General features: G+C 34.8%; 1 protein-coding gene across 1 annotated transcript in view; it reads right to left on the minus strand.

Moving 5' to 3' along the window:
* The window catches only part of LOC138310473 (uncharacterized), an 86,564-nt gene that overhangs the window by 35,500 nt on the left and 37,176 nt on the right, over window positions 1-13,888 (minus strand). The window lies entirely within an intron of this gene.

A 13,888-nucleotide genomic window follows, 5' to 3' on the forward strand; every position in this document is an offset into this window, starting at 1 on the left:
TTCTGGAACTTTTGTTGCTCAATTATTCAGTTCTGGATATGTTCGGGTACAAATTCAGCTGTTTTTATTATCGTGTAAAATACTACCCGTACTATAGTTATAGCTAAAGTCTAGGTTCAGATTTGTGTGAAATACTAAATTTATATTTCAGAATTGATTCAATTCTCATGATTTTTCATTTAGAAATGTCCAACATTGATTCGACTAAACAACTTGCAGTACCAGACCAACGCATTCAACGAACAAACTCGCATTTTGGTATAAGACCTTATGAACATGTCGCTTTAAAAAATGGTAAACTTGAAACATAAGTAAGATGTCATTAGGAACCGCAGAATCATATTAAGAAATATATTTACGGTTATCTCCCTTGGACCGATTTCATAAAGAGGTGTTAGATGGTAAATTCAATATGTGGACTAGGCGAAACATGTAGATGTAAATTTTGTAGAGAATTTTTCAATTTCTTTTAAGTCTATTTCAGACAGGGGGAGATAATCAAGATTTCAATTTTATGAAAACAAAATTAGTAATAAATAACCAGACTTGAAAAGTTTTAACATCATACCTGGGCAGTCGCGAACGTAATCATTGTCGTCTATGGTAAATCTTTCTGACGCTTTACACCATTCAGCGTCTCTCGACACTTGTTATAACTTAAAAAAACTGTAATATAGGAAGAAATTAGACGATATTTTTCACGAATATAACACAAGGGCTAGGGGCAATATGACACAGGATCTGCGGATTCTGGCAGGGGATCGATGTTTAGGGACGAGTCTGCTGGAGTAGTCATCTGAATCTGCTTGCTACACCGTGGTTTAAGAATCATTCTAACCTATGATTAGGGCATAATCTCTTTCCATGTAATTATCTTTTTCTCATAATTAGTATTCGATTAAAGTAAATTATTTATAAACTCAATGGCCATATCATACTGATAATTCTGACAACATTTGACTCATTTTCTATTACAATTGACCAAATAATGCTCAAAAATGTGTTTTACCTAAATTAACTATAGTAAACTTGACCCCTCCCCCAGGGGGAAACGTGATTCATCTATGAAGAGTATTTGATTCTACCATTTCCGGAATTTTAGAAGAAGATTTTTGAAGTTTTAGGCTTTTAGCCTATTTGACCCCTTTTGGCCCCAAAAAGGACCATATAATTGTTTTTCTTTTAATTTTTCAGAAGTTTTCAAAATGTAAAAGTTACATTAGATATCAGCACACAAATCATTCGTAATCTTCATTCACTCATTCATCATCATCATCATCATCATCATACATATATTCACTCAATATACAACGTCATTCATTAATCACCATATCCCACAGTAGCAAATTATATTTGATTGCCATTTTCACACTCAGTAAACCGCATCACTATAGTTACATGTTCCAGCTTTGCACACTAACATCATCACTCAATTCACATCATCATTACCATGATCATCATTATTGTCAAAATATCCTTTCTACATGTATTTTAATATCATGATCAATAAATTTAAATCTTATATTTTGATATTATAATCAAAATTATCACCTGTCCCCTTATCCCCAAACATAACATTATATATGATATCACCCACAATATCATTAATAGAAAACGATAATTGTATGAGGTAATCACTGTGCATTTTACATGTAAGCATCCAAATTGATCTGAATGAGTTTTATTTTTTAAAATATTTTAATTGATTTGTGTACAAACTAACAGAACAAACATACCAAACCTAAGGTGAGAGAGAGAGGGAGAGAGAGAGAGAGAGAGAGAGAGACAGATAGACAGAAACAGGCAGACAGAGACAGACAGACAGACACACAGACAGACATACAGACACACAGACAGACATACAGACACACAGACACACAGAGACAGACAGACACACAGACATACAGACTAGATAGACAGATAGACAGACAGAGAAAGAAAAGGTGGGGTGTAACTTTGAGACATCAAATATTCAACATTGCAAGAAAAGCAAAAGCAAAATTTGATTAATTGTGGCAATAGTATTCAAGGTCAGGAAAATCTGGGCAAATAATGTATACCTTTTACAATGCTACCAGTTTTTTCCCATTTCTTCCAATTCTTATCAAACAATTTCTTTAGCAGAATCACTTTTACTAGTAGCTATATATTTTTGTACCCTATAGTGTTCCTTGATAGTGTTGATTAAAGCATTTACACTTAAGGAGTTATGCAGACATCTCATCTTGTAAATATAATGTTTGATTATAATGAGAATTTCATAAGGACATAGTTATCCCTAGTATTATAGGTATAATTATTAGTATTGTAGTATTATAGTGTAATAGTTTTCCCTGAATTTGCATGAGCAAGGTTTCAAGAAATAGCTTGTCATCAATAGTAAACTGTATATCTGAATCTGAAATGTTAAAGTTATATGTGCCGTATTTGTCATACTAACAAATCAAGATAAGCTTTTAATATTTTATTCATTACCAAAAGTTACCAACATTTTGAAAACCACAGTACTTTCAATACATTGGTTTTGATTTTACAAATACAAATTAGAGCAGAAAATGATTTTTAGCAGTACTGCCAAAAATCAGTTTATGTACATCTATAGTGGAGCAAAATGAGTACCTACGGGCAGACCATGAAGCCAAACTGTGGTCTACAATTTCTTTTCACATTTTACAGTGTTTTTAGTAATTGTAAAGTGGTTTCTACAGAAAAATTCCCACCTAAACATACATAAGGCATAATAAACAACAATTTTACAATAATAATTTTTGTGTTGTAACTAACGTTTATAAGGCATCTGAAGCCATTTTAATAATTTTCACGGCTTAATTTATCAAACCTTATGGTTTTCAATAGATTAATGAAGAAAAATTAACATACCAAAATTTTCACCTAGTTACGGCACATATAACTTTAACTATGTTGGACTGATTATAGACTGGAAGACAGTACTGCAATTTTGTCTCAGAAATACATTTTTAACTAGATCTAAATATTCAATATCCTGAGGAGACTATTATTAAATTTCCACATCCCCTTTCCCGGTCTAAATTTTTGAAATTGAAAAGATATTACAGGAAAAGAATGGTCAGAACGATAACCAGAAGCAATACTCGTTTTATTACAGCTTGAAATCAAATTTTCGGAGATAAGAAAAAAATCAAGACGAGCTTGTCTCAAAGGTCTATTTCTCCTCCAAGAATACCTTCTGATATCTTCATGTTGTTCTCGAAAAAATATCGGTTAGAGTAAAATAATCAATTATTTCCAATACCTTTTCTCTGGCCTTAGCATTGTTAAGATTTTTATAGTTTTTATCATAATCAAGCTTGGGATCCAGCACTAAATTAAAATCACCACAAATATTGAATGTTTATTATGAAATTCTTCCAAGGTTTCAATCAAAATGTCATAGAATTCGGGACTATCCCTGTTTGGACCATAGATATTAATCAAGGAAATTATGAAAGTTTCCAAAAAGTTGCCTGAATCATCTTTCTTTTCCTTAAACACTTTTAATTTAAAGTTATTTTTGAAAAGAATTACAACCCCTCTTGCATTAGATTTGAATTAGGTAAAAAAACATTGAAAGCCCCACTCGTTTCTAATAATGTGTTCTTGTTCCTTAGCAAAATTAGTGACCTGTAAGCAGATAATGTTACTATTTGTCGATCTAAGGTAGAAGAAAAAATCTTTCGTTTTAATTTATCCCCAAGACCCTGACAATTTGCCGACAAAAACTGTATTTCAGACATCTTTGCAAGTCGCTTTTGAGTATAATCGATCCACCCCAAAGTAGAAAGAAATACGGGACATAACCGGAGTAAGACTGAGAAAATAGTACAGAAAAGAAAAGAAGCATAAAAACGTATACATCAGTCACATATAAACTAAGGTAAAGTCGTCGACTACTACCTGACTACATACTGGTTCTAAAATTGTGAAAGTCAAATATGTGTACACACTGTATCCCTCAACCTGCCATGAGACCGGAAGCACTATTCTGATACATTCTACTCGGAACTCTTCGAACAACTATCCTATTACATGGATCAAATCCCTAGTGTTCCGAGTGCAAATAATTCCGGAAATGTGATTAATAAAAGTAAACCAAACACGGACCAGAATGTAATTATATGAAAATCATTCGTGAACATAGAAATATATATATATATATATATATATATATATATATACATGTAGGTACTAGTATTTAAAATAGTTACTGTTTCCAAATGTTTTTCATTACAGATGAAAAAAATGTCAAGAGCAAGCAAATAATATATTTAAAAGTCTATACCTTAACCGAAATGGCTTTCAGTTTATTAATTTTTTTAAACTTTGTTTTCTTATTTAGAAAAATTTTGAAAACATTTCTCAAATTCAAAATTTATCTGGTTTCTAAAGTGCTTAAAACTGATGAGGCTGTTACAAGTATGACATTCACTACTGTAAAGTGAGTGTTATAACTACAGTGTGTGTCCTTTTACCTAGATACTGTATGATATTAAAAAAAGACAAGGAAAACTATTGTTATTTTGGAAATAAAATGTCAAAATATCCATAAAGGCTCGTGGTATATCAAATTTTATAAATTTAAGTTTAATAAATTTCAAATGGTGTAGCCATGAGTGTAAGATTCTATTTATCACATAACTAGTATTAATCAAAACATAGTCAAAACTTCAGTAATTCTGATAGGAAAAAAGGACATCCATGGTGCTTAGTTAAAAGCGTACCTTGACCTCAATAAATGTATTAAATAACCACCAGATCAGAGTACAGGGGCACCAAGAAGATATCAACAACTTCCTTTACAAGGAATAATCTTACAAATTTTCTTGAACATTGTTTATTTAATTCTAGACCTATTGAATCCTTGAGAGAATAGCCAGGGCTTCAGCTATGGGTCAAAATTTGGATTACTTTCAATTCTGTTTTATGTAAGAGTGGCGAAATCAGGCTTGGATTCAACCAAGATAATCATACAACATCACAGACGTCATTAATATCTACGACGCCACAATAGTGTACGTCTTACAAAATTTATGACATGACCGTATATAACATTGCTAAATGGGTCAGTGTGATATTATACATGTACCGGGGTATGCTAATTTTCACAACGCGAGTCAATCTGAAGATTCCTGTCGGCATCCTAATTATTACGCAGTAGTTGTCTATCACTATACACAACACAGCAAAATTGTGAAATGAATTTTCATTAACATTATTGACCTCACCCACCCAGTCTGTACCGTAACTTAAGCCTAAGCAATTATTATGTGTCATGTAAAACTGCAGTGCATACAAATGTCCATATCTACATGTAATAATATTGATCATATCCATTGTCAAACTACATTGTTACCATTTTTCTAGTTTGTTTTCTTTAGTTGTCTAATATTCAGATTACTTAAAGTCGTTTCGGTACCTTCTAAAAGTCGTTTCGCAATGTTCACTTTATGATACCGAAAAGACTTCCGCATGTACCGAAATGACATGTAACGAAGCTGCGTTACATCTGAGCCTACGGACTACCGAAACGACATGTGCATTACTTCATGGTTTAACTACTAGCAAATATGATCAAACAATATATTAGGAGATACATACGTATATTCAAACGGCATATGCCTCAAAGGCAGTACAATTGTCAGTTTACGTGCTGTTAAGCCACGATTTAGAACGCATGCATGGTTCTGTTTAGAACGAATAATCATACCCTGCCTCCACTCCGGTTCTGACGACGACCATCTGTCAAAAATCTTCCGTCCGTCGTTCAGAGCTACGTCATCGCAGCTAGGTTCTGTTGTCAGACAGTCACTCGCGATGATGATCATAAACACACTGTAAACAGTACCTAACGTTATATTTGCAGGCCTACAAAAATAATCAAATATATTTGATAATACTAATATCCACCGTTAATGATATTGATGTCTATAACAAGGAAAATGAACAATTACTTACCTGATAATGCCGGATTTAACTTGAACATCAAGGCGGCTTCAAAGTTTTTACTCAACCGGATACAAACAATATACACATTCCTCATAGGGGGCGCGATAATCTGCGCCGTGATTTTGTGTATCCGAGACAGTACAAACAGATCCATTTCACTGTTGCACTTTTTGGGCGCATTTTGTAACATAAATGTGATGATTAGTGCTTAACTTATTTACTCATTTTACGATGTTTAGTCACTTCTACAGAAAATTTCAAAAATATCACTCATTTATAAATGGTATATTTGCCGGTGTAACGTTGGAAATGGACCCTCGTTGAAAACTGACCTCGGGTCATTTTTCAACGTTGAAAAATGACCCCGAAAACCGTTGAAAGCTGAACTTTACGCGCACTTTTTACACCGACCCGTTGAAAATAGACCCCGTTGAAAAGTGACCCCATAAGAACTCGTTTTTACACAACAACACAACACGACACCACAATACCACGAAACCACACAACATCACACAGTACATCAACACACCAACAACACACCAACACTACACAACATAACACCACACAACAACACATCACACAACACAACAAAACACAACAAAATAACACAACATCACATTACACAACATCACACAACATAACATCACACAGCACATCAACACACCAACAACACAACAACACATCACACAACACAACAAAACACAACAAAATAACACAACATCACATTTCACAACATCACACAACATAACATCACACAGCACATCAACACACCAACAACACAACAACACATCACACAACACAACAAAAGATACAAAACATCACACAAAATAAATTCACACAACACAACATCACACAACACAAAACCACACAACACAAGAATACATTACACAACAACACGACACAATATCACACAACAAAACATCACACAGCACAACAACACACACACACAACACAACACACAACCACACCACAACACACAACCACGCAACAATAATACAACATCCAACAACACAACACAACACAACACAACATCACACAACACAACAGCACATCACACAAACACGCAACAACAACACAACACTACCTAACAACAACACACAACAACACAACACTACCTAACAACAACACACAACACCACAACAACACAACACAACATAAAAACAAAACATCACAACAACACATAACACAACACACAACACAACCACAACACACAACCACGCAGCAACAATACAACACCACCCAAAAACAACACAACACAATAATACACAACAACACAACACACGACAACATCACACTACATAACATAACACAAAATCACACAACAAAACATCACACAACAACACATCACACAATACAACAACACACAACACAACCACACCACAACACACAATACAACAACAATACAACACCACTTAACAACCACAACACCCGACAACAACACAACATCACACAACATAACGCAACAACACATCACAAAAACATCACACAACAACACATTACACAAACACGGAACAATTAAACAACACAACACAAACACAGCCACACAGCATACAACAACACACAACACACCAATATCACAACACAATTACATAACACAATAACACACAACATCACACAACAACACAACACACAACTACAACACACAATAAACAACATACAACACACAACCACAAAACAACACAACACGACACAACCATACGCAGAACACAACATAACTGATCCATACGCAGATATATAATACATGTATTCTTGTATTGCAGGGAATAAATATATATTAACTATCACTGAATACCTGACAAACGTAAAATCGTCGAAAATATAATCATAAAAAATCATTAAGAACCAAATTAATAATATCCCATAATTAGAGTTTTGTAACACTATCCACTGGTACTCGGAAGTTAACACCACATAGTACAATCTTTTCAAAAGACCATCTGTTGATAGTTTGCCAAGGTCATTTTTCAACGGTCATTTTCAACAGACCTGCCGTTGAGAATTGAACCTAGACACTGTCAATTTTCAGCGGCATGTTCAATTTTCAACGGCATTCGGGGTCCGTTTTCAACGTTGAAAACTGACCCGAGGTCAATTTTCAACGGAGGTCCATTTTCAACGTTACACCTGCATGAATTAAGATTAAAATTAAAATTATAGTCAAGGTCATACAAGTCACATATGCTACATCAGTACAATTGTTGTAGAACATCTTTACATCAAAGACCGATTGCCGCATGTTAAAATAAGTTTTATTGTATGACCTTAATCACTCTTGAAGGTCACGGTAGTAAAATGTTGAATTATATGCTGAAATATCATTTTATATTAACACAATTCGTTTGAAACATCAGCTGAGCTCATGTATGGTATAAATGTATACGCTTACAATCGAATTACGTTGACATAAATTCAAGGTCACAATGGTCAAATCTTGTCCCAAGAGCACAACATAGTTCAAGTTATATGTGTCGTAAGTTTCATACTCACGAAACACCACCAATAGTTACCAACATTTTGAGAATTGCAATATTTACAATGCATAGAGTTTAATTTTACAAAGTCAAATAAGTGTTCAAAATTAATTTTAGCGGTATATGCCACTTCAGTGCAGAAGAATAAATACCCACGGTCCGACCATGAAGCTAAGTTGTGGTCTGCTATTTTATTTTACATTTTTACAATGGTATCAGTAATTATAAAGTGACCTTTTCACGTGTACTCTCATCTAAACATACATAAAGCATAAAGACAAGAACTAATATGGTGCATAAATGATGTGTTGTAACGAGTGCCTATAAAGCTTCATGATTTTCACGGGATCTCAGCGCATTTACAATTTGGTGTATAATGGTCATTTTTTGCACATGCATGTAGGTATATACTATGGAACGGTGTTTAGAACAGTTTTTGTTTCAAAGGTCATATCATACAAATTGGCAGATATATTAACTCATGAAATTGGCAATTTGATTATCAAAGTTAAATACGATTGCGACCGTTCGCCAAGATCATCTCGAGTTGCGTCTTTTTCACCATCATTTAACTTACTTACTAGTTACTGAAACCAAAGGTATAGAATTACTGAGGACAAAAAAATTCATAATATTAACATATACATGTACATCGTTGTTTGAATGCTGTTAGATCTGGCCGCTACTGAAACGCGCAGTGTTGCGTGTTAATAACCACATATAAAATATATACAGAACTTGTTAATACAAAAGTGGCGGCTTCAATTCACATATATCACACAAAATGTTGAGGTTTCATTTATAGATATAGTATATCTTATTACCCCATCTTAGGCAGTGATCCGTTCAATGCACATGTATGTTTCACAAAAAGTTATAGACAGTGTAATTTGTCCTCTATCTATGTTGCATTTGTTGAATGTTGTAAATATGTTTCTGTATACAGTTTTTTTTTTAATTTACTAATAATAAAGTTTGAAGTTTGAAAGTACAGAGACACGACAGGTAGTGATCCATTCAGTTGATTTTATTGCATCATTTCCATTAAAGTGCAATTTAAAGAATCTTTTAAAACTTAGAAACCTTTAACAGACAACATCAACTAAACCACAATTATGGGCACTGTCTAGACCCAGTAGGTAGCTAAATCGACAAGTGTGTCGGTCTTTTTTCACAAAAGCTCTCCTCTTAACATGCATAAAGCTTAAAGACAAGAACTAATATGGTATATATTTGGATGATTTTCACGGGATCTCAGCGAATTTACAATTTGGTGTTTAATAGCCAATTGTCACACATTCATGTAGGTATATACTATGGAACGATGTCTATACCAGTTTTGAGTTTCAAGGTCATATCATACAAAATGGCAGAAATATTGCCATCAAAATACTGTCATCAAAGTTATTATGTAGATATATACTATGGAACGATGTCTAAAGCAGTTTTGAGTTTCAATTGCCATCAAAATACTTTGAGTTTCAATTGCCATCAAAATACTGTCACCAAAGTTAAATACACGATCGCGCCCGGTCACGAAGACAACTCGAAGTGCGGCCTTTTGGCCATGAAAATAAAGGTATAGAATGCATTTACAAGACTGCATAAGGACAAAAATTTTGAAGAAAGATGTGTTTTCACGTTTTGAAAATATTAATATATAATCGTTCTTTGGATACTGTTAGATTAGACCGCCACTGAGGCGCACAGTGTTACGTGTTAATCACTAAATATACTGTAAAATATACAGAACTTGTTTATACAAAAGCGGGGACTCTATTTTACTTTACACACAATACAATGAGGCAAGATTATATTCCAATTGTTTTATTACTGATACATCTATCTAATTCAAAGGCAATTAAATCCTACTATGAAATTTACAAATAAACCCTACAATCTAAACTATGACTAAATAACCTAACATGTGGCTTCTTGGAAGTTACTCGTATGACTACAAAAATACTTGTTATATAGGAAGACTTCTACCCTTAATTTTACCAAGGATGACCCATCTGGTATCATGTTATACTTTAGAAATATTGCAGGTAGACTTCTACCATGCATTTAGGAGTGACCTTATTTACCAGGAGCGGACCCATCTGGTTTGGAGTCAATTTTCCTACCGGGGACCTTATTTACCGGGGGCGTCCCCACCGGTATCAGGTTAAGTATTTTTGTACCAGGGACAACTTTATTTACCAGGGTAGCACCTCAGCCGGTATCAAGTTAAATCCTCTGGTTTAATTGATAGATCTTATATATAGGTATGATTTTTATTTCAGGGACAACCTTATTTACCAGGGGTAGAACCTCAACCGGTATCAAGTTTAAATCCTCTGCGTACCTATTCATTTCAGAAAATTATTTTAATTGATCTATCAATTATCTGAATTGGGGGTAAAAATTGTTGTTTGCTACCAGTTGTTTGTAATTTGTTGAGTAACTCCAAAACATATCAACATATTTTGATAAGTATCTTCAGAAAGCATATTACAATAAATTATAATTAAAGATATGTAATTAACAAAACAACGTAAACTTTAGGAGTATCTGAGACAATAACAAGGAAATGACTTTGTTCCAAGAATTATGAAATTGACCGGAGCCCAGCTATCTAGTACCTAATATTCCTGTCACATAAGATTTGCCCAAACATAATTGACTGTCTTGGTCATGTGACTAATCAGCTTAAGACTAACTAAGGACGCTGTCGAAGCAAGTGTCCTCTACTGATTGGTTAAAGACTAGACCCCCTAAACTATAATACCCTAAACCATGTACACACACCCACACCATCTCAGCCATTCTAAATTACAATATTTTTCCCGGGGGTCACCTCAGACCCTTAAAACACCAAAATCTCGCGCCTTCGTCGCTCACACGCTAATTTGGCCAATTTGCGTATTCGTTAATTTCCTTTTAGCGACCCCACTGTCTATAAATGTGTACAAGGATTAAATTTAATGATATAGGAAAAATGTACATTAAGCATATATGGTTGGGAGTTGAATTAATCTCCTCCTGTATGTGCGGCGGGGTGGAGGGGGGTACAAAATATTGAGGACCTTTGCCCCCAATTACGTTTCATCTTCCTTCGCCACTGCATGAAATGGCATATCTTTGCCTGCTGTAACGATACAGTACAATATCAAGTAGTCGAAGATGAAGGGACTACCTTAAGTTCTATTCATCTAGACTTCGACGCATACACTGTCTAGACACTGCACCTAGTTGTGGTGAAGTTGATCACTTACAACGTTTTTAAGTTTTGAAATTTTGTTTTCAAATTACAATTTTATGGGACTGATGCAATAAAATCAACTGAATGGATCGCTGTCTGTCGTGTGAAACATACATGTGTATTGAACGGATCACTGCCTATGAATGGATATTAAAGCCACACTATACGTAACTATCAACAAAATTTCAAGTTAAATTCGACTCCGATATTGTTAGTATTTGTAGATGTAGTTGAAATTAAGATATATTAAAGAATATTTGTAATGATTTTTTAAATAACTTTAGTACAGCAGTTGCTGAAAGTCGATACATGTAAACATGCCTTCATTTTAAACTGGTCGCCATAGAAGTTACGATTATTACCGAACGGAAGTCGGAAAGTTCATGACCCGTTTTCGGAAGAGTTCGGACAGACGTTACGTAGTAACGGTAGTCACATGACGTTCTCGGCAACGACGTTACAATGTCGGCTAACTTCGGCTTGTTTGACTAAGTGGGACCCACCTAGCGATGTTTAATATTTATTTGATTTTTTATCAAAGTATTCCGAATCATAATCGCTCATCTTGACTTCGATTTAGTCCTGTCTCTGCATGATTTACAACAGGATTTTTTTTCAACATTCTCCTAAATCATGAAAAAAATAAGAAAGATGCGGATATTGGGCCTTTAAAAATATATTTTTAAATGAAATCTCCTTTTGTGTGATGTATGTGAAATGAATCCACCACATTTTAACAACCATTTTATGTGGTTATTAACACGCAACACTGCGCGTGTTAGTTCGCTAAACCTGTGTATATTATTAGGCTTTTAAAATGTTATTTTTGCCTAATTTATAGTCAGCTCGCGATACCTCTTAAAATGTGAAATCGTAGGAAAGATTTGGCCTACGCTACGTCAGCGGCATATATCTAATACACCGTCCATACCCCGCTGCCCCCATGTTATATATCATTTGTGAAATTAAACAACTCTGCACAATGAAATACTTCTGAGACCCTTCTATTTCACACATTTGTAATGGCCGCCGACTACACATACATTTGAGTAAACGGCAGCAAATCACCTTCGCTTCCGGTTTTATTTTTAAAAATCCACGTGGAGTTGCGAGGTAAACAAAATGCCAGCCACGTGTACAAAATGTAGGCCTGTAGTGAGCTACATGATATATATATGCAACGTGGATATCGCGAAAGTGATGCGGTACCGCCGCCGTGTTCAATTTGAATGTTTGACAACATGTCGTGTATGTCGACCATGATCCCACTATAACAAATCTAAGTGGCTGGCATTTACCTCTCAATAGACAGCCTATTAATCTGTCTGCTCGGACTAAATGACAGGACACACACTACGTACAACACTCTGAGATATATTTTATTAAGTCAGATAGACAAACAACAGTGGCGTTGGAAGATGAAACGTAATGGCGCGATATTTTGGTGTTTTAGGGTCTGAGGGTGACCCCCGGGAAAGAATATTGTAATTTAGAATGGCTGAGATGAGTTTTACAATGTATTTTGAAGATTTTGCGAGCGCCCGAAAGCGCGAGATTTTGGTGTTTGGGGGGTCCGGGGCCTCACCTGGGAAAACTATTACGATTTACAATAGCTTAAATGAGTTTTAATGAATTTGCGAGCGCCCGAAAGCCCGAGATTTTGGTGTTTGGGGGGTTCAGGGGTCTCCCCCGGAAAAAAATACGATTTAGAATGGCTTAGAGGAGTTTTACGATGCATTTTGATGAATTTGCGAGCGCCCAAAGGCGCGAGAATTTGGTGTTAGGCGGTTGCGTGGGTCTCCCCCGGGGAAAAAAATCACGATTTAGAATGGATGAGATGAGTTTTACGATGTATTTTAATGATTACAAAGCGTTCTTTACATGGTATTTTTTTCGATTTAAAGCTACCTGCATTTAGAAATGATAATTGTGTCGTCATAACATTATGCAACCCTACTCGATCTGAATATACCGGCTTCACACCGTCGGCACATTGTTGTGTAATATAAAAAATAAATTAATTGTCTCGCTAAGACATATAAACAAATTGATCTTTTAGGAGATATTTTTTAAAAATAGTACATAGAATCCCTCGATGGACATTTTTATTCTAGTTCATGTGTATTGAATTTTTGCTATTAAAGGTTTGAACATTATGTGCTTGAATGTTTTAGGAAAATGCGCCGCGCAGAGGTAAATTTTCTAGAAT

Source organism: Argopecten irradians, chromosome 16 (assembly GCF_041381155.1).
Source record: "Argopecten irradians isolate NY chromosome 16, Ai_NY, whole genome shotgun sequence".
NCBI classification, from domain to species: Eukaryota; Metazoa; Mollusca; class Bivalvia; order Pectinida; family Pectinidae; genus Argopecten; species Argopecten irradians.